This window comes from Mesoplodon mirus (genome assembly GCF_964341445.2).
Source record: "Mesoplodon mirus genome assembly, chromosome: X".
Lineage (NCBI taxonomy): Eukaryota > Metazoa > Chordata > Mammalia > Artiodactyla > Ziphiidae > Mesoplodon > Mesoplodon mirus.
This window is the reverse complement of record NC_138981.1, coordinates 4,217,503-4,240,717: the sequence shown is the minus strand read 5'-3', so window position 1 is coordinate 4,240,717 and position 23,215 is coordinate 4,217,503. Positions and strand designations below refer to the sequence as shown.

Genomic DNA, 23,215 nt, shown 5'->3' with positions numbered 1-23,215 from the left:
AAGTACATGCCCCCAGGCTGACTCGGCTCTCTCTTTGTTGTAGAAGAACATAACATACAGTAACTGACTCTTGTTACATTCATAATGTCTCAATTTGTGGCAGTGGTAATGCAACATATTGGGTGTGGAGAAGTTTGAGCTACAAAGAATGTAGAGACATTTTTCCAAAAGTGATTGTTGGTTCATGGTGGCCCTGAAAGAGAACTAGCGCCAGATACTTTCAATGGCTGCTCCAGAGATTCATCCTCGTAGAGTTTCATTGCAGACAAGCTTAGTGCCTGGTCTTGTGCTTGAAATGTGGAGTCTTGGAGATGCCAAGTTGATTGAACAGAGACTCTTCTTAAAGATGACCAGCACTGGCATCTAAACCACACAGAAAGCAGAGTTTGGGGTTGAAGTCCCGAAAGGGAGCCTTCATTTATAACAGTTAACAGGTATGCGGAGTTTCTTCTCAATAGTTACATTTCTAGCTGAGTATTAAAAACAATCGAAAAATGCCTTCACTCCCCAGTGCTTTGTCGTCGTAGTCACTACTCAAAACTTTTTGCCTAAGAAAAAATGTTTTCATAAGTGAAGATTTTTATTCAGGATTAATAATGTAAATACCATTAAAAATAGTAATAAATTGTATATGGTAGATAATAATGGATATAGATTATCTTATTTAGTCCTTAAAATAACCCTTTGCAGAAAACAGAACTCGGACTCTTTCTGTTTATCACCCCTCTGTCTATGTCTGTCTGCCTCTCTAAGTATCATCCATCCATCCACCCACCAGTGTTTCTCTCTGTCTCTCTCCCCCGACCCCCAACTGTGGGAGGGAAAAAAACTTTTTCCTCTGCCCTCTTACAATCTGTTTATTGAGGCTTGTGAATTAAACTGACAAAAGACAGATTAACAGGAGAAAGACATAGTTCTTGATCGATGTTAATGTTTCCATGTGCATGGGGGTGCCGACTTAAATGCACAACGTGAGAATTGTGAGTTAAGTTTTATTGGGGGCAAAATGAGAACTATAGCCCAGGAGACGGCATCTCAGCTAGCTCTGAGCAACTGCTCCAAAGAGGTGGGGGGGGGGAAGGTCAGTATATATGTGATTTTGGTGAAGGGGGAGTACATGCAATCAAGCACATATTTTTCTTTAATTAATTTATTTATTTATTTTTGGCCGTGCTGGGTCTTCGTTGCTGCGCGTGGGCTTTCTCTAGTTGCGGCGAGCGGGGGATACTCTTCATTGCGGTGCGTGGGCTTCTCACTGCGGTGGCTTCTCTCGTTGCGGAGCACGGGCTCAGTAGTTGTGGCTCGAGGGCTGTAGAGCGCAGGCTCAGTAGTTGTGGCTCACGGGCTTAGTTGCTCCGCGGCATGCGGGATCTTCCCGGACCAGGGCTCGAACCCGTGTCCCCTGCCTTGGCAGGCAGATTCTTAACCACTGCGCCACCAGGGAAGTCCCCAAGCACATATTTTTTTGGCGAATGTTTCTGCTAGTCCCGCGGAGCAGACGTCACCATGAAGGATTTTAGTGCTTTTTTTCTATACACAAGGAGATGCAGGAATTGGGCTCATAAAATCAGCTCCTGAGAATATCTAACTATCTGAGGACGTGTTCTGCCAGTTTTTCCCAGAGCACAGAGGGCCTCCTTCCTGGTCTCCACCCTGGACTTCTTTCAGGGGGTGTTGAAGGTCACCAGCTGCAGCGGCTCAAGATTTAATCCTGGTAGAGGTAGATGGCAAGTGCCAATTTGTAGTTGACAGGGGCTTCACAGAAAGAAATAAAAACCCAAAGAGGTGATTACACAGGTGTGGGGTGGGCTTCGTGTACCATTTTAATGGAAGGTGATAAATTACGGAGAAGTGAGCAGACAAAGGAAAAGGTGGTTGGGCTCCTAGGGGTGGTGAACTGTGGGAAGAGGACCCGGAGTGTTAGTTCTTGGTAGTTCTTGCTAGTTAAGTTAGTTAAGGGTTCTTTAGTAAGACTTGTTATGCAGAGAAGAGTCATTCACCTCTTCTGGTGTGGGAGAGGACTACACCTTTACAGATGGAAATTTATGCCACCTTCTCAAAGGGAAATTAGTGCCCTTCTTTTAGGCAGAAAGGGGAAGGACAGAGAGTTCTTCCTGCTTCTGCTACTTCTCAGTTGCTTTCATCTTAAAATAATTCTTATGCCAAAGTGGCATATTTGGGGTGCATATTCTGATCTATCTTTGTATCTATCTATCCATCCATCCATCCATCCATCCATCTATCATGTCTACCTACCTAGTGATCTATCATATCTATCTATCCGTCCATCTATCAGTTCCAAAGCTTGGGCTCCCCACAATATACTTACATACTTATATATGTAAAATGATTAAGGGAATGCTTGGGCCCTGACTCTCAATGGATGACTTATTTCTATCACGAGTGTCTGCAAAGCTAAGACCTTACCCAATAGTGATTAAGTAAAAGAACCTGAAAAATAGCTTTCATTTCCTGACTTCCAGTACAATGTGTTTCCACTACACCAGTTTTCCCTGCTATTTTGAATTTTTTCAGTTAAGAAAGATTTGCTTCCTCAGGCTTCAGTGCCATTAAAGCCTCAGTATCAACTTCTCATCTTTAATTTGTTCCTAGGCCAGAATCTCCCCTCTCCCAAAGAGAGAGGGACACAGAGATACTGAGAAAGACTGCACGGCATGTTATATATATTCTACCACTCTGTGGACCAAAGAAATCACAGAATCGCTCAGCCATGCCGTTTAGAAATAGCACATAGCTCAAAGAAGAGCCGTTGAGCGCCAATGTGTTTAAAACTCCTGATTCCTGGAAACCTATTTTCGCCAGCTTTGCCTCCACTCCATTTCTCTGGTTCCCACTGAGCTCCCTTTGGTAGATTATGTAAGTCACAAGGGCACAGGGGCTCGTTATTCCAGCTTTTTCTTCTTAGCTTCCCTTTTCTTGACCCATTTCTCCCTCCTGAAGTTGAAAATAGCTATGCCTCTTTGATGCAGAAGAAAGGAGCGCTAGGTAGTCCTCAGAAGGGGCCCATGCTTATGCAATAAGGGGAACTTTCTACTTCTTTCTCTCTCCATCCAGCAGTGAAGTCCTGGGTAACACAAGCGAAATAACAAGTTCATACTTTACAGCTGTAGCACATAACTGCTCTCTCAGTGACAGGGGATTCTGATGCTGCTTTTGTGGTGTGCATGACTTGCTGGTGTCCTGAAACAAATATAATAATCGCTCTTTGCTGTAAAAACTTATTTTTTTTTTTCCTGAGGGGAATTTCTAGCTAAACCCCTATTTTTGGTTTTGAGCTAACAAGTAAGTCTGCTTCATCAGGGTCCATCACGCTTACTTCTGTAGGTGGAGGGAAATTGTGACTAGGCTTATGGGGACAGAAAACCATCTAAGGAAAAATCCCAAAATTAACGCTAAGAGTACAAGAGACACTAACCTATGGTATGATGTTTCTCCGTCTACTTAACTATTCTTTAGGTGTTTGTTTGTTTGTTTGTTTTGAAAATAAGAAGAAGAAATAATGTTTGTCTTATTGATTTCACAAAGACATTTTGAGCTGGAAATGAGCATTGACTATGAAAGCATTTTGCCGTAATTCACAACCACATTCACTGATGTTATTAACACTTGATGCTGGATCATTGGAAAGTCCTCGGGCATCTTCCCATTTTGGATGTCAGTCTATTTGCATTTCCCTCCAGACACCGCTGTTGAGGACCCTGTAGAACAGTCTTCCACAGGAAGTATGGTCCAAAGGTCAAGGATACTGGCGTCGAGAGAGATCATCAGAGATGCTCTCAGGCTCTGCCCAAGACCTACTGAATCCAAATGTTCCTTGTGGTAAAATCTCCAGGAGACTCAAGGAACAGGGAAGTTTGAGAAGCATGGAGCGTAATGTGTCCACCTAATGAATTCCTCAAATCCCTGCGCACGGTGATGAACTTGAGAATATCTCCCCCCACAAATGTGTGGACCCCAGGTGTTCAGAGGAGCCACCAAGTGTTTAACCCTTCCTCATCTTCCCTAGTCACCCCACCTGTTTTGGGGGACAGATCTCAAATGGTATGCACCCATCTCACCTTGCTTGGGGCCCCAGTGTTTCTGTGGGGATTTTCCAGATTGTTCATTCCCTTATGGATAGCAGAGCCAGGCATGTAGTTTTAAAAGGGCCCTGAAGAAATGCAAGGGCGTCTGTAGCTATCTATGTGCGTCATTCACCTCTGCAAACCATCGCGGCTACGTAACTAGAGATTTTCTAAACATGGTACGTCTGTGTCTCTGCTAGCTGTTCTTTTGGGTGAATACATACTAAATCAGTCCATGAAGAGTGGAGCTGAGGTCTGGTCCAGAAAGGAAACAGAATCTGATGTAAGGAGAGAGTGGGATAAACTCATTCAATGGGCAATGGAATGCTAACTTCGTGGCCTTTGACCGTGTCAGAGGCGTGGGGTGTAGGAGAACCAGCCATGGGGTGTAGGATCGGGGGTCAAAAGAAATAGGCCTGGGGTCCAGCCCTGACACGCTGTACCTGCCTGACAAGGTCGAGGTGCCCTGGTCTCTGCAGCTCACCTTTCGTCAGCAGTAAAATCAAGCTTAGCTCAGTGACCTTGTAAATCAAATAATGAATGTGAAAAAACTTTTACATATTCATATGAAGGGAACTTTGTTTATACCTTAAAATACAGACCAGGAAACCTGCCCAGGGAATGGGAAAGCATATAGGCTCTGTGGACTTGCCAGAGTGAATAAGTTGCTCATCTTGGTGAAAGAAAATTAAAAGCTAAGACTGTACAATAAGTTTAAATGTAATAAATTCGGCTGAGTAACTGGCTTTGTTCCTGGCATCTCAGGGTCAGGGAACCAAGGCGACGATTTGCACGCTAAATTGAGCCTTTTGCTCAGTTTCTCATAATACTGATCCACACTGTCAACACTTAGATGGAGTGAGCTGGTGGAATTCTGGAGGGTCGGTCTGCAAGCAAAGTGCAAATTGTTAAGCATGTTTAAAAGCACCAAGAGAGGGCTTCCCTGGTGGCGCAGTGGTTGAGAGTCCGCCTGCCGATGCAGGGAACATGGGTTCGTGCTCCGGTCTGGGAAGATCCCACATGCCACAGAGCGGCTGGGCCCGTGAGCCATGGCCGCTGAGCCTGCGCGTCCGGAGCCTGTGCTCCACCAACGGGAGAGGCCACGACAGTGAGAGGCCCGCATACCGCAAAAAAAAAAAAAAAAAAAAAAGCACCAAGAGAAAAAAAATAGCGCTTTCCGTGAAGGCCTTTGGGCTTGTAATGCACAAAAATGTCTGTCATTAAAAACTTAGCATGGTTTAGATGAAAACATACTTATTTTCAGTATTGATGTGTTTAAAGCAAAAGTTTAATATTTCCTTTTCCAAACTCAGTGCTTTTGTCCTGGGAAAATATAGCCTAATTATACATTACTTAGACATTGTGAATTTGATTATGTGTGGTTTTCTCCATATCAGCCTATTTGATTTTTCAAAATCTTTGTTTTCACCACTCTGGGCCATCACTCTGATAATACTTTACCTACAAAGAATCCATTCGCAGTCATTTGTCGCTGCACCTAAGTACCTCTACTACCTTGAACACTAAAAAGAGGATTTATACTTTCCACATATAGACAAACACAAACTCCTCCAACAATAGATAAAAGAGAAACTGCATTAAATGATGGAAGCACTGTGCTTGATGTTCTTAATTGAACCAGCAGAGAAACAGGATGTATCTCCAGCCTCCACTGTCTCCTGCCATTCCCTTTACTCTTTTTTTTTTAATTTTTATTTTATATTGGAGTATAGTTGATTTACAGTGTTGGCTTAGTTTCAGGTGTACAGTAAAGTGATTCCATTATACATACATACACATATATCCATTCCTTTTCAGTTTCTTTTCCCATATAGGTTATTACAGAGTGTCGAGTAGAGTTCCCTGTGCTATACATACAGTAGGTCCTTTTTTTAAATTGAAGTGGATGATCATACCAAGTGAAGTAAGTCAGAAAGACAAAGACAAAGACCACATGATATGACTTACATGTGGAATCTAAAATATGGCCATTCCCTTCATTCTAAGTGTTAACACTGTCAGTCACATGTACCTCCTTCCGCATCTCCTCAAAGCAGTTTCCTGTTCTTTCACTGACAAACATGACGGGCTGGAATGGCGTGAACAGTACAAGATGCCAGGATTCTTGGGAAAAAATCCCGTGCCTTTTGATCTGTCAAGTCCAGAAAGAAATTGAGCTCCAACTCTGGGGGCTAAGTAAGCTCTCTCCACAAAGGCAGCAAAAGTGTTGTACAAATTAAAATGTTCATGGTGAAGAGACACAGGGATCCTACTGGGAAAGTTATTACGTTTCAGTTCACATCTTTGCTTTTCTTCCAGCTGATGATCTTCACTTTAAAGATTCCAAATATTTACATAAAAGAATTTCTCCTTTTATTTCAAATCAAAGTGACAGAAGTGGGGGGCGAAGACACTTTGGTGCACGTTTTCGTGTGTTTGCTGCACACTGGAAGTGCATAACTTGGAGGAGCACCGTCTGGGGGCAACGTGACTGTTCATTTACTACGTGCTTACAGAGCTCAGCCCCTGGGAGCTGCTGGGAGCTGTGAGATATGGGGTAAGAGACAGGCGCTCCCCTGCCTGCTGCCATGAGGTCAGCTCTCAGGGTTACTGAGATGGGGTGCCCACACACACGCATGCACGCACGCACACGCACACAGACGCTGATGCATCATAAAGGGTAAAGTACAATGCTTGATGATTTATTGAGTATCTCTGAATACAGAGCAACTTCCAGGATTGTGGTTTTCATAATCTGTATGAATTCTAATAGGAAAGTTTTATGTACCCACACACACATGTGTGTGTGTGTGCGTGTGGTATTTATAGAAAAATCAGCATGATTAGCACTTGTTTTTAATCCATATGATGCTATAAAAGTGCACCTAACATATGCTGCTTTGTAATATATGCAGATTACAAAACAGTATATGTTAGGTGAACTCTGTGTGTGTTCATACATAACAGTTATACTCTGTTATATATATTTATATATATTACAGAGAGTACATTGCAGATGTACTTTGATAACATGAGAATTAAACCAATTGCAATATATATATATCAATGCATATATAATTTATACAATATATATAACATGATATGTATCATAATTGTTTAATTTATATGTTATTAAATATTAAAATATCCTCTTTGTAATATGTATAAACATATATATAAAAACAGTTTAACTATTACATATGAATAAGAATATAAGAATATATGTTATACTGCGTTTTACATATGAAAAATACATAACATTTGTAATACATATACTTTGTTTTATATGTATTACAAAGAGGATATTTTTGATGCACTTTTATAACTTATATAGATTAAAACAATTGTGATATATATTATATGTTATAGGTAATGTATATTACATATGCATTAATATCTACATCACAACTCTTTTTTTTTTTTTTTTTTTTTTTTGCGGTATGTGGGCCTCTCACTGTTGTGGCCTTTCCTGTTGCGAAGCATAGGCTCCGGACGCGCAGGCCCAACGGCCATGGCTCACGGGCCCAGCCGCTCCGCGGCATGTGGGATCTTCCCAGACCGGGGCACGAACCCGTGTCCCCTGCATCGGCAGGCGGACTCTCAACCACTGCGCCACCAGGGAAGCCCCATCACAACTCTTTTAATCCACGTGTTATAAATAAGTGCAGCTAAAATATACTCTTTGTCATATATATGTATATGTACATATATGCATATAACTGTTATGTGTGAATTTGTATGTGTGTATACATACACACATATATATGTTGTGTATACAAAGTATGTGCACACGTACACAAAGTACACCTAACATACTGGTTTGTACACTATACATGTATTATAAAGCAGCATATGTTAGGTACAGTTTTACCGCATCCTCATGGATGAAAACAGTCGCTAATCATGATCATTTTTCTCTACGTTTATAGCTCTCTTTTAAATGCCTGATTTCTGCCGCTTCTTTTTTGCTAGCTATGCGGAAACTAACGAATCTCTGAAAAGATTTTGATGTCTAACCTTTGAACCTGTCTCCCATAGTGATTCAAAATAGCATGGCTGATCACCCGCAAAAACAGCCATCTGATCCTCCTATTCAGCACACAACTTGTTCTTTGGAGAACCAAATCAGAGATATTTCAAATAAATATTGCCTGGTGAAGAACAGAGAATCAAAACTGATTGGTATGCAATTACGTGTCAGGGAATAAAATATATTACAGTAGATTTGCAAAGCACAGCATTCTTTAGACAAGTTATTGCTATGTTTTAAAAAACCATGAGCCTGTAATGATACAAAATTTTAAAAATTTGATATTTATTTCTGGTAAATAATCCGCTGCTCTGTTTTTTCTTCACCACGCTTAACAGGTGGCAGGCACACCTCATATTTGTAGGGAACAGATGCCGCAGGAAATATTTCTTTTGCTTTGCGCTTGGAGAGAGAGGGCTAGTATATATAGAAGATGCCATACCGTTTAGGGGCAGACAGGTTTGGTATTCAGTTGTCCTTCTGGGCACCCTTAGGCAACCTGTATGACCTTTGTGATTCCCTTTGTGTACCTAGAAAATGGAGGTAGCCATGCCCACCTCCCTGGTCGATGTATATATTAGTGAAATTACCTGTATATAATTTTATATGTAGTATTATATATGCATTAACCATATATATGCATATACATATATATATGTGTGTGTGTGTATACATACATGGGTCTCTGTGTGTGTGTGTGTGTGTGTGTGTAATATACTATATAGAGAGAAAGAATGTATGGCTAGGTGCCCAACACAAATTAGGTGTTATTTATTTATTTATTTATTTATTTATTTATTTATTTATTTATTTTAACATCTTTATTGGAGTATACTTGCTTTACAATGGTGTGTTAGTTTCTGCTCTATAACAAAGCAAATCAGCTGCATGTATACATATATCCCCATATCTCCTCCCTCTTGCGTCTCCCTCCCACCCTCCCTATCCCACCCCTCTAGGTGGTCACAGAGCACCGAGCTGATCTCCCTGTGCTATGAGGCTGCTTCCCACTAGCTATCTATTTTACATTTGCTAGTGTATATATGTCCATGCCACTCTCTCACTTTGTCCCAGTAGGTGTTATTTAAATTTAAGTCCTCTGATGTAAGGTACAGTAATCTTTCTCCGTCCATGGAGTTCAGGGATTGTGAAGGCAAATGGTCCCACGGCCAGAAAAGGTAAGGACGTGAGTGACAGACTGCGTAAAGACCATGGAGAGGTGTAAGCATTGTCTCATGGGGCCACCTTGACTGCAAGGTTCGCCATGAACAAGTCGAGGGTCAACACTGCCCCCGATGTAGAAAACACTACAACGTTTTCTGCATTTTTCAAGAGTAGTCAGAAGCTCGTGTTTTCCTGTAAATATCCCACTTTTCAAATGTAGGCAGCTGATTTGATTAAAGAAAACAGGTGTGGGACACAGGCACATGGGAAAATTATCCAGAAACATCACTGCTTTGAACAAGAGTTGACCTACAAGCGACTCATTTTTGATTTCTTAATCTTCCTGCACCATTCCGTTGAGGGTGGAACCCACCACAGAGCTTGTTAGAAATGCAGTTCTCAGGATGGCTCCTGGCCTAAGGAACGGGAAACTCTGGGGTGGAGCCCAGCATCTTAGTTTTAATAACCCCTCTAGGTCAGGGTCTGCAAACGAAGCCCAGAAGTCCAGATCTGAAGCACCATCTGCCTTTTTCCAGCCGTAAACTAAGACTGGTCTTTCTGTTTTTAATTGGTTGGGGAAACAAACAAAATCAAAAGAAGAATCATGTTTTTTTTGGTAATTATAACAAAATTACATTGAAGTACTGAATGATACCAAGAAACAACAACAAAACTGGTAACGGAAAAACTGTAAATTGTACTATGAAAGAGAGTTTTCCATAACAGAAAATTCTAAGTTCTGTGCTCCCTCCCAGAATTTTTTATGATCTACTTGATACTCATAAGGCTTATATTTATATCAGCCATCTCTTTATTTTGTTAAAAAAATGGTAAGAAAAAAATAACCTTATGTTTATCTCAAATGTCAATGTCACATGGAGGAATCATATTTTGCAATGCATGGAAACCGTATGAAATTCTGTGTCCATGAGTATGCTTTTAGGGGGACACAGTCACGCCCTGTCACATCTTATGATGTATGGCTACTTTAACGTTACAACAGCTGAACAGTTACAAGACAGGCTGTATGGACCGCAGGATCTGAAATACTTATTCTGTGGCTCTTTACAGAAAAACCTTGTGGACCCGGCCGCAGCTGATTCTGGTGCATGTTCACATTTGAGAACTGTGATGTTTAGTGACGATCGTGAAACGTAATCCTATGTTTGTGTCAACAAGGGGAAGGGAAGAAACTCCTGCGGCAGCTACTCTGCATTCACTGAGCACCCGTGTGTGAATCTGTTTCAGGTAGATAAGTAAGAAAGAGCTTTTGGAATAAGATCCATGGACTTCAGATTTTCAGGTCCTTCCCTGGAAGTTTAGAAACCTTAAATCATTTCCTCTTTGGATTCCTCTTCTGTAAAGCACAGTAAACAATCCACACCATGCAGGATCATGCTGAAACTATAATCAATAAACGAGATGAAGTGCATAACCAATTTCCTGGCACAGAGTAGGTGTTTTAGAAACAGAATCATCCTTTGAGTTTTAAAAGATTGTTTTCACTCTGAAGAGATTTCCAGGAGAGAGTAAGATACCGGGAACTGTGTCCGGGCCTGAAAAACATATACACATGGTGTTGTTTATTTAGAAAAGTATTGTGGGTGGGGGGGACGTCCCTGCTGGCAGAGTGGTTAAGAATCCACCTGCCAATGCAGGGGACATGGGTTCGAGCCCTGGTCTGGGAAGATCCCACATGCCGTGGAGCAACTAAGCCCATGCATCACAACTACTGAGCCTGCCTGCCACAACTACTGAAGCCCACGTGTCTAGAGCCCGTGCTCTGCAACAAGAAAAGCCACCGCAAGGAGAAGCCCACGCACCACAGCAAAGAGTAACCCCCGCTTGCCGCAACTAGAGAAAACCCGCGCGCAGCGACGAAGACCCTATGCAGCCAAAAATAAATAAATAAAATGAATAAATTTTTTAAAAAGAGAAAAGTATTGGGGCATGGAGAAAAATGCCATATTCACTTTTCAGCTCCCAACATTAATTTTCTTTAAAACTCTTATAAACAGGACTCAAGTACAATTAGGTTTTAGAGATCCAGGCTGTAAGTGAAAGCGCTTATCCATATGTCTATCCAACAAGACACCTGTTTCAAGTAGGTATTTAATCACTATTTACTGAGTGAACCGTATGTCTGTTTTTCATTGTTGCTTCTCTGTTGCAAGATCCACTGTTTTATTAACCTGGTCTTCCATTGTCATGCTTCATGTCTTCTTATTTTATAACTAGGATTAAACACTGTTCCTCCAAAGGACACTACTTGGTTGGTTGAAGATGAAGATATTGGGTAGCTTTTCCTAATGAAGCAACCCAACTCACATAAAGCCATATGACTGGTTGTCCCTGCCTGATGCCCAGGGTGATGTGTCTCCATGGTGATCGTGTACGCCCTGTCTCATGAGCAGCAGCAGCCAGCTCTGCAGGGATCCAGCTGCCTCCCGCCCACAGGGGCAGGTTCCCTCCCACAGACTGGGCTTTGCCTCACCGCCATGACCCTCTCTCAAAGTGCAAGGATGTTTATTCACTTCTTCCCAATGGCTTTACTTCCTGAAAGAAGCGTATGCTTCTTTCTCTATTTTTTTCCAATCCATTGGCTTAGAAATTCCCAAAGTAAAAAGAAATAAGCTGAAAAACCAGAGTTTCCAGAGAGAAGACTTGAGCACCCACTGGAGCAGGACATCCCAGATTCCAAGTATTTTTATTCTCTCCTTCACATAAAAGTGGGAAATTCCAGCTGACTGCCTGGAAAATTGCCTCTGTCTGCCAGCAACCTTGAAAGAGATTTTGAATTGGGTAGATACACAAAATCCCCTTGACATTTAAGTCTATGTGATTCTTTGAAAGCTAAACATATTGACACCAAAGGAATTTCTCCGGCGTAGGATGCCTTAGATAAGATACACTCCTGCATTTCTCTCTCACATCACTCTTTTCTGTTTATTTAAAACCCATTCTGACGCTAGAATTCATCTCTGTCACCTCCGCTATTCCTACTCTGCCAGTATCCCCTGCCCTCCTTTTTTTAAAAAAAATAAATAAATAACATTCACTGGTGAGGTTGAGAATAAAGTTCATTTTAGTCCTGAAGAGTAAAGTTTCCAGGTGCAAATGAAGCCTTAAATGGGAGGCAGGTATCACTCCTATATGGTTTAGCACATCTATGAACATAACACTCACCAACCTTATTGAACTCTCACATAAATGGTAGGTTTGAGTATAGATGAAGGAAGAAAAATCTCTTATCGAATGTCTACATTTATTTTGTCTTTCACCACAAATCATTTCTTTAGTCTTGCTACAGATTTTATTATTTGCCGGAGCAAGGACTGGTCAGTTTTCATCTGACCTGAAAACTATTTCAAAAACCTAAGATTTTTTGCAGTACAATTAAAACACACACACACACACACACACACACACACACATTTTGGAAGATTTAATGCTTTCATGGATGGAACCCAGGGCTGCTGTCGAAAGGCAGTCATAACCTTGAATAATTTATGTTTTCTTTGGCCTGGTTTAAACATTTTGATTACATAAAGAATATAATACTTCTCTTCATCTTTCCTTCATTAAAGAGCCATATTGTATTTCAATTAAAAAAACCTATGAAAATAATCACTCTATGAAAAACAGTGGTATAAGAGATGCCCAAATGAAATATATAGAATATATGTAGAATCATGATTCATTTTCCAGATGAGTGATATAAACCTAGGAAGAAGAAATATTCTCAGTTTAAAATAAATCCAAGTGTTTTAAAGTTAATAACGCCATTCTTCAAAACGCCTGTCTGATTTTATTTGTGTGAACAATGTATGCTGGTGTCAAACTCTTTATCGGGCTTGTCCACCTGTAGAGGCCAAGTTTCCAAGCAACCATCAGGAGCCAGAAGGCAATTCATGGACTCACCTGCCAGTATGAACAATGAACAGTAGTTATTGGATTGTTGCTGTATTCACTATTCTAATAGTTCTTACTCATATTATTCAGCTGCTATAGAATGAGTCATTTCATCCTTTCGACCTAGCAATCTGTTGCAGGATGTTGCAATTTGCCCATTATTGAAGTAGGCTAACATTATCATTCATTTTCTCCAGCTTCTCCTTTTGATACCTTTTTTTCTACCTTAATAGTAAATTTTTGTTTCATTGACTTTATATTCCTAATACAATGAAAAATGACATGAATTTCATAACTCGATTATACTAACTTATCAGTGATGACATTATTTGTAAAGTATATTTTAATTTTATTACAGGACAGAGCCTTAAGAGAAAGGAATTCAGTTTGGTTAGTTTAAAGGCAAAGGGAAAGCAAGATTCATTTGATTAAAAAAATAAAGCATTGAGGACCATTGTAGTTTAATCAAAATACTGTTTGATTGAAGGTACACTTCCAGCAAAATCTGCCCACTTCTCTCAGGCAGTCCATCCTGCTGACAACAAAGAGAAACAAACAAACAAAGAGATCAAATCATCAGACCGCCATGAGACACGTCACAATTGTCAAGGCTATCTTCACAGGGCACAAAACGCTCCTGCTAAAGGAAGAGACCGATAAACTGGCAAGGTGTTCTGATCACAAAAGACACCATTAAAAGAGTCAAAAGAAAAGCCACGGTTTATGACATGATATTTACAGCATTTTATTTAGTTAGTTAGTTATTTGCTTTTTTAAAGTTTTTTTTTTTTTTTGACGTGGACCAATTTTAAAGTCTTTATTGAATTTGTTACAGTATTGCTTCTGTTTCATGTTTTGGCGTTTTGGCCACCAGGCACGTGGGGTCTTAGCTCCCCAACCAGGGATTGAACATGCATCCGCTATGTTGGAAGGCAAAGTCTTAACCACTGGACCTCCAGCGAAGTCCCAACAGCCTTTTAAACTAGCAAAATTGTCCTATCCTCAAGATAGAAAGTGTTCCTACAAATTAATAAGTAAAAAGAAACAAAAACAAAAAATAACCAACTAACAGCCCAGTTCAAAAGTGAGCAAAAGGTTTGAATTAGCACCTCACACCAAATGCCTGATGCACCCGTGAAAATGACATTCCACCTCATTGAATGTCAGGAAAATTTACATTAAAACCAGAATGAGAGACCTCTGCCCAACCACCAAAACGTCTACCACAGACAGACTGATATCAGGAAGTGTTGGCAAAGATATAGAGCAACTGGAACTCACTCACAAGGCTGGTGGGAGGACGTATAAATTAGTGCAACCCTTTGGAAAATTGTTTGGCAGTATCTATGAAAACTGACCATAGATATACCTGGTTCCATTCTTGACGTACATGTGTGCATACCTGCACCAAAACTTTTGTCCAAGGATCTTCACAGCATCACTATTCATTAAAGCCAAGAAAAGAACCTAAAGGTTTATCAACAGTAGGATGAATGAATAAACTGAGGTGTATTCATACAAAAGAATATTGCCTAGAACTAAAAACTGAATGAACCACCCCATGCAACAGCATAGATACATCTTGTAATGTTACATGAAAGAACCTAGACAGAGTAATAAATACTGTAGGATTCCATTTATAGAGAGTTTAAAAACAGGCAAATTGAATGTATGATATTAGAATTTAGGAAACAGTTACTTTTTGACATGGGGAGAGGTAATTATTGGGAGGTCACTGGAAGATGCTTCTCAGATGCAGCTAATGCTTGACTTTTTGACCTGGATGGTGGTGACATGTCTGCGTTCACCGTGCCATCCTTCACTTTCCCATACAGGTATGATCTGTGCACTTTTCTTCGGTATGTCATACATCAACCAAAAGTTTATTGACTTTCTGATGCCACTTGATCCAAGACACCTACATCCTGGACTGAAGGATTGGATTTGAATGAAACTCATTTTCATCGCAAGACAAAGGTAAACCAAAATCTTTATGAGATTTATATTATCTTCATTTTTTTCCATCTCTTTCTCTATTTTTTTTTTTTTTTTTTTTGCCCACTGGAGTTTTCTCTTCCCTTGTAGCTTTAGCCAGCATTAAAAGGGTACAATGTATGGTTTTCCAGAGGCTATTTTACATGTTGCCTGATTTTCAGCTCATTCCTGTCCCCATAAAAACGTGTGACACTTGGTGTGCGGAGTGATTTCCAACTAACGTGTGCATGAGACTGAGGCAGTGTGTACACACTCTGTTCTCCCTAGGCTGATTTCGATAATGGAGATGTTTCTTTGTAATTTGCTACATTTTTTTATTTTACTCTTAACGAATAGAGTCAGTGAAACTCATTAACTGTCTTCTTGGTATGAACACTAAAGAAAAAACAAACAAAAAAAAACCAAGAAAGGCTAATCTTTTATGTCTATTTGCAGTGACTAATGCAATTATTTCCCTCTGGAGAGTCCTGATGTTGACATTTATCACTAAATGGACTCACTCAGGACTCTGTGAGGCCACCTTCCAGATGTTTACACTCCTCACTTATCAGATTATTTCTTATTGAAATGGTTTTCATGAGACCCCCCCCCACGCGCCCCATTCTCTTTATTCCTTCCCCGACAGACCTTAGAATTAACCCCCCATTTCACCGTGGATTCGAGACCACACAGGATGAAAGACTTTGAAAAACTGTCCGTATAAATAAGTTTATTATTTTTTTAATAGGCTAAAAATCCAATCAGCTACCTTCAGTTTCCTATAATTTAAATTCTGTTCATGCTTTTCTCTGATGCATTCAAGCTTCTAAAGTGACATGTTATAATGCCATTTTTCAATAAGAAGATCAATAGTGAACATTTATAGTTTCCACTCTGGTTGGGGGAAGGTATTAGAAACAGTATTGTAAAAGATAGTGAGAGATTACCTCTGAAAGAGGCATTTCATTAGAAATAGCCAGCAAAGGTTTGGGAGATGAAGGTTTTTCTTAAACTACATTGCGACGGATGCTAGAGAAAATGGCAATTTGATGGCCGCTGAATGATTGTATTTCGTACAAGCTCTGGACACTGGTTTCTCAGTTAAGCTTTTGTTAAATCCAAGTGCTAAGAATCATCCGATAAGAAAGAAAATGGGTCAGCATTTTAAACCGGCAAAACTCAATCATCTGTAGGAAATAACACCCCTCTTCTGACTTTAAGTTACATATAAAAATACAGGCGACTGCATATCCTGGAGAAAGTCACATATCCTTTGGGGGCTCAGTTTCCTCGTCTTTAAAAATAAGGGTTACCGTACTTGCATCCATAAGACCGTGATGGAAATTAATTGATACATGTGAATGAAAACATCGCCCTCATCATTCGAGGGGCTTACCTTTCTCCAACGGGTAGGGAAAGACAGGGGTTTCTCCTAGGCCTCCCGCTGTCTTGCCTTCTCTGCCACCACTGCCCCCTAAACAGAGGGCTGGTCCTGCAGCTTCTCGCTCTTACGTGCGTCACTGACTACTTTCCCCCCCTGCTGATCCTCACCTGAAGCTCCTGGTCCCTACGAGCCCTGGGAAGAACGTTGTCCTTCCACATGATCAACAGAAGCAGGTAGACTATGAAAGGACACTTCTAACCCTAATCCCCTACCCTCCACTGCCAAGTCTGAGCCGGTACGTGCCAAGAATTACAGTTGTGTGTAGGGCAGCCCAGCTGTGTAAGCAACTTACCTACCACCTGTCAGGTAACAGTGTACTGAATTTATTGAATTTTTGCTATAGGTACTGTGGCATTAGTTCTTATCAATAATGTGTAGGCTGTACCACGGGGAGGTGCAAGGAAACATATAACAAGGGGAGAACGTTTTAAAGCTATAGACTTCCTATGATTGTCCTTAAATTCCAAGGGAAAAACACCAGCCCGTAATGTTTCTCCCATCGTTAGATTCATGTCTCTTGGAAGAGCGTTTCCTCTTTCAATCTTTCACATGCAAATCCCCACCTCCTTTTTGAGAGAAGAAGTCAAAGCGGTAGATCGGGTCCTAGGATCATCCGTCTGTGTTCCCCTCTGCCCTCCCCTGGAATCCAGAGGCCATGGAAGAAGAGAGGATTTGGAAGGGAGAGTCCAAGCTGGGCTTACCCTCAGTTACAGCCCCTTGTGAGTGTCTGTAACTTGGCCTGGGAGGTACAGCTTGGCCTCCTCATCCATCTGGACCATCCTACGGGTGACCATGGACCCTCAGAGATGCTTCACTCTAAATGCATATGGGGAGAGAGAGAGAGAGAGAACACCATCTTCTCAACACGCCCCTGCAGCCAGTAACGTGGAGGTGAGGGGTCTTCGCCGTCTGCCAGGGCAGTTTTGCTTCGAGGGAATCAGCCCACCTTTCCCCTTTCACTCCAGACAGGTGGGCTGCCCACAGCAGTGGTGGCGTGTCACCTCGTGTCACTGCCTGAGTCATTTACCCAACGTAACAAGGCAGCCTCCTGATCGCCAGCAGCAAACACTTCTCTATACCCCACCTGACAGTTTGGGAAAACAGGAAAGGGAGCAGACAAGAGCTGTGCTAATAACACTTCCAGGCTGAGCGTGATCTGCGGTTCTATCAAGGGATTTGTGAGAGGCGTAGGTGGGTGACTGTTGCTTGGGACTGGCATTGCAGGGATAAAGCGAGGAAGTTGCCCAAACAGAGCATTTCAGAAGTAAAAAATGAAGAAAAAAAAACATCAGGTGTGGCACTCAGGGAGTTGCAGTAGAGGGGAGGAACCTTGCTCTAGAAGATGAGGCTTCCGGCCACAAAAAATGACAAAGACAATGTAGAACATGCGTAGATGCCACTGCTTAAGAACCACCGCAGGGTGCTCTCTTTCCATAATAAACATGTAGGTCTCTGATAGACTACGACCCATCCACCAGGCTGCAGTGCTCATGTCACTATTTCCAGGTCTAGATCGAAAATCAGTTCCAGTCCCTCGCTGCCGTTCTCCGTGACCCATATTTTTTGGAACGTCTTTCCAGGGGGCCGTCTGCTCGCTCTCTGTACACACTCGTTTTGTCGGTGGGTGGATTTGCAGTAGTGTTCCCGTGAAGATAAGCTGTTGACATTAGACAGATGTCTTAATAAGATTCTGTTGACTCTGTTAGAACCTAGAAGCTCTGATTCCGCGGAGAGGATAAAGCCAGGAGAAGGGCTTGTGCAAGTTCCCAGCTGGGATTTTTGCAGAAGGCAAGCTTGCAGACACTCAGAAGCTGAGCCCCCGCCCCAGGCAGAATAGGAAGGTTTAGTCTGTGGTCAGTGGTACTGCTCCCTGCCCTCCCTTGAGTCCCCCAGGGCTCTCTGTCATGCGCTGTGATTCCCTGTCCCACTGCCTTAAACTTGCCTGTGGCCTTCTCCTACCTTCTGCTGCTCACTCCACCCCAGTGCAAAACAAAACAGAACTTCAGGGCTGTCTTCCTGGTAGCTGTGCCTGGTGGGCAAAATCACTTTCAGGACTAAGGTTTCGTGTACACGTTCGTTCAACGCACTAAACTGCCTGAACTTGGGTTAAAAGGGTCACGTGTGTGCGGGGCTGGTGCAAGGCCTACGAACGCCCGTTTCTCCTGAAAGCCATTCCCCTTTCTGTGGTCTCGGTAAGATTCCCTTTCTACCTGTCCCCCTACAATCCCCTACTTTTCCTTTGGTGAGGCTCCTTATTTTGTATACAACCCGTTTGCATTTTCATTCCCTGATGGTTCAAACCACATCTGTCCTGTTGGCTGTGATTTCTCTAGTGTCTAACACATGGGGAGATACTACATAGATGTTCTTGGTTTCAAGAGAGAAATCAACCCTAGGATAGCTATTGTGTTTTTTTTGTTTTGTTTTGTTATACTTCTTTGTATCTTCTACAATACTGATCTGTACTCCTTTAGTTAAATATGAAAGTAAATCTTAACATATTAAAGCATTCTCCCTAATATTGGACTCTGAAACACAGTTGTACTCATTTATCGTGGGGAATATCATGCTACCTTAAGGATCGGGTGATTTTTTTTTTTTTTTTTTTTTGCAGTACGCGGGCCTCTCACTGTTGTGGCCTCTCCCGTTGCGGAGCACAGGCTCCGGACGCGCAGGCTCAGCGGCCATGGCTCATGGGCCCAGCCGCTCCGTGGCATGTGGGATCTTCCCGGACCGGGGCATGAACCCGCGTCCCCTGCATCGGCAGGCAGACTCTCAACCACTGCGCCACCAGGGAAGCCCAGCTATTGTGTTTTAATTATATCAGTGGCTCATCTTGGGGGGTGACATCCTCAAATTAGAATCCAGCAGGCAGCAAGACGCCCTGCTCTGCAGAAGATGCCATGGAGGGTGGGAGCATCTTGGGCTGTGGAGGATGCTTGCCTTCTCTCCCACTGCCAGTTGACTTGGGTGGCTTCCGTACCCTCCATGGCCTTCTCTCGCACTTGACCTCTTGGTTCAAAACACCTGCTTTCAGCCTATAAGCTCAAGACACCTGTCTTCTCTGGACTGTCTTGGTGACTACTGGGAAGTCTCTGTTTCTTGGGGCTTTGGGGGTCAATGGAGATAACAAAAATGCCTTGACCGCTCACTAATAGAGAGCTAGAGGGACTCTTCCATCTGTAACGGGCAGCAGCATTTTCATTCATTACTCTGCTTTGACAGAAGAGGCAAGGGGCCAGTTGGGGGCCAGATGTTCCAGTTGGCCGTCTGAGGCCGTGTCGCTTTCACGCCAAAGCCCACGTCTGCTCACGGTTCGGCCTGAAGCTCACTGACTCACATTTACACCTGTGACCTTCTAGAACAGATGGCTGATCTTCTAGGGCCAAAGGCACTAAAGGAAGTTGTTCATTTACTTTACAGACAAAAAAAATGCCCTCCACTGTATGAGTGAAGCCCCTTGACTAAGTGTCTTTCCTTCCTGTTTCTGGTGGGAACAGATCATCAGAGAGAAGGGTCTTGACCACACTGTGCAGATCCTACCATGAGGGGCCTGGGAGAAAAGGGGAGTGGCTTTCTCCTGTATCTCTGTTTGCTGGAAAGGGAAAGAAGAGCAAGAGAGGAATTTAGGAAAGTTTTGCCCAAGGGCTCAGAACTCCAACTTATGTCTATACAAATATGTTACAGTCTTTACAGAGGCCACATTCCCACGGCATCCTAGGATTTCCCCCTAAGTCAAGATGAAAATTCAGCAAATGCTATCAACACTGCTCCACTGACGTCCGCAGCTGGCCAGCCCTCGAGTAAATCAAGCAATTAGCTTCCAATAAATGTACTAAGCTCCTTCTCTCCTTTCTGTTGCCTACTGGGTTTTCCTGGGAGTTTACGTCCCTGGGACAACTGGGAGTATATTTGTGCAAAAAGTATGTTATACCCAGTCCATGTCAGAAGAGGTCAGAGTAAATGACCCTCTGAGTCAACAACACATTGGCTCTGAGTCATTCGTGACCACCAAAAATCTGTGCCTGTCTCCCTATTTCAGCGCTCACGGGCCTCTCCGGGATCTGGGTGGCACAGTAATGACAGAGAAATAAAGTGGATAGAAAGACAATTTGACTGGCAAAATCTTAGATGACTTTGCTGGACCCAGGGGGTCCAGCATGCAGTGGGAAACAGGCCACGTCCTTTCTGAAGTGCAACCAAGAGAGAGAACATTTCAGAGATCTCCTGTAAACCAAATAAGTCCACATGTTACAGGTCACCCCTGAAGGGTCTACCCCTTTTATCTCCCTTCACCTTACCCTTTCCATGCAAAGCCACACACCTGGGGTAAGAGGAATGTCTGATCTTCTCCTGGCGGGGGCAGTCTTCTTTGATCGTTCAGTGGTGGCCACCTTTCTAATGGTTGAGTTTTGAGATTCGAAAAGCAAGTTCAAAGCCCCGTACGCCTATCATCAGACCTTGCTGTGCCCGTGGAGGTTCAGGAAATAATAGGGGCATCGCAGAGCAACTATTGAGGGCAATGGAATGAGGACAGTCAAACAAATACAAAAGCATGGCTTCTTCTTCTTCCTTGAGGATCTTTGGGAAGAGGGAAGTTACATTTGCAAACATGCTGTGTTATTAGAACCTTTTGTAATGAATCCTCATCGGGATCCTCTAACTGACGGATGCTCGTTCTCAACCAGAGTGTGGCACACGCGTCCTGCATCCAGTGTGTACTCTCCATCTTTCTCCTGTCAAGACAGGTCAGAGACACTCGTCACAAGTGCCGGTGCGTCCGAGAAGCGTGAGCCAGGGAAGTCTGTGGGATGGGAACTCCCACCCGCCCCCAGGATCAAGTCTGCATCCTTCCGATTTGGTAAATGGCCCTTCTGCGCAGCTTTCTGGACCTCAGCTTCCTTACGTCTAAACTGGGGATAATAACGCCTGTTTTGCCTCACACACAGAGTTTTTCTGGATTAATGGAGACCAGTAGAGCAAAGTGCTTTATGTACCACAGAGCAGTGGAGACAAATAGGTGAAAGTCCCTCGTGGACCACAGAGCTCTGTACACCGGTCAGCTGTTACTGTTAGAAGACCCCCGAGATTTCGCGTCCAGGTCACCTCACAAATAAAACAGTTCTTCATGCTCGTGGCACCTAAATCATGCTTTGATATTAATCGCAATGAACGTGGAACTGCTCTGCTTTCGATGATGAGGTCCATCAAGGCGGGTGGAAACCAGCTTCTTCCAAACCCCTTACAATTCTGTGGTTGATTACAGCGGTTTCTAGGCACGTGGAAGATGAGAGGAAATGCATTCAACCTCTCAACCAAACTGGGACATTTTGGGGGAGCGAAAGGCAACACTCGTCTGTAAATCTGCTGGAGAAACGGGTAAGTCAAGACTTCCCTAGGTGAATCAGGGCATGTGGTCACCTTATCTATAAGGATAGACCTTGAAAACGGACAGTGTGACAACGGCGCCTTCTAGATTCACGTCAAGGATTCTGCGTCCTGACTCTGCGCTCAGTTCTGTTCCTGTGCTTGTTTTCTTGTCTCGACAGTGATCCTACGAATCCTTGCACGTGAGTGACGCCCACCTTCCTCTATTGAGTTTAGATCAACACTTGATAATCTCACCCATTCCTAACCAGTCATACCATGTATAATGTTTCACTTATTGTTTTAATATATCCTGTCACTAGGTGGCCACTGTAATCAAGGGTCTGACTCCATTAAAACATAGAACAAGGTAAATACTTTTATGAAGATTTTGGGGGTGGGGGAGAGAATGACTCCCATGAGTTCAGTTTCCACTTGGATTCATCAGAGAAGGGAACATTTGAGCTGGGTCTTGAAGGGTGAGTAGGAGTTTTCCGGGAAAAGATATGAGACTCCATTTTTGATGTTTGACTACTGTCAGCTTTCAAACTCGACCCTTCCCTCATTCTCTTTTGTCCTACAGCTGGACAAGCCAATAAAAAAAAGATCAGGAGGGCTTCCCTGGTGGCGCAGTGGTTGAGAGTCCGCCTGCCGATGCAGGGGACACGGGTTCGTGACCCGGTCCGGGAGGATCCCACATGCCGCGGAGCGGCTGGGCCCGTGAGCCATGGCCGCTGGGCCTGCGCGTCCGGAGCCTGTGCTTCGCAACGGGGGAGGCCACGGCAGTGAGAGGCCCGCGTACCGCAAAAAAAAAAAAAAAAAAAAAAGATCAGGAGCTACTTGCCTAGAAGGTGGTGGGGAAATTCAAGACAGGAAAATCCTAACTCTTGTGCACACAGAAACCCTCACCACGGTCGGATCCCCTAACACAATGAAACCCAGAACTTCCCTCCCGCCTTGCTGTCATTTCACTCTGGCTCAGACCTCAGCCCTTCTCCTTGGGAAATGCTCTTGCTGTTTTCTATGTGTGTAACAAACTATTTCATACCCATGGGTGCCTGTGTGTCCTTCCATCCATCAATCCCTGGGTTGGTAGCTCACTGGCATTTATCATGGGATGCTGGTCTCCCAAATAAAACACTATCCTAGCTAGCTGACTAAGTAGCCACCATTAAATAAAGAAATCTAACACTCAGTTGTATATAGATCTGCGCACACACATAACAACTCGCTGTTGTG

At 42.9% G+C, this 23,215-nt stretch overlaps 1 long non-coding RNA gene across 1 annotated transcript in view; it reads left to right on the top strand.

Annotated features, from left to right (window-relative positions):
- The window catches only part of LOC309796507, a 308,229-nt gene that overhangs the window by 199,758 nt on the left and 85,256 nt on the right, over positions 1 to 23,215 (top strand). The window contains exon 3 of the long non-coding RNA XR_014292467.1: positions 15,027 to 15,168. This is a non-coding gene — a long non-coding RNA (uncharacterized lncRNA). The remainder of the gene's footprint in view (positions 1 to 15,026; positions 15,169 to 23,215) is intronic.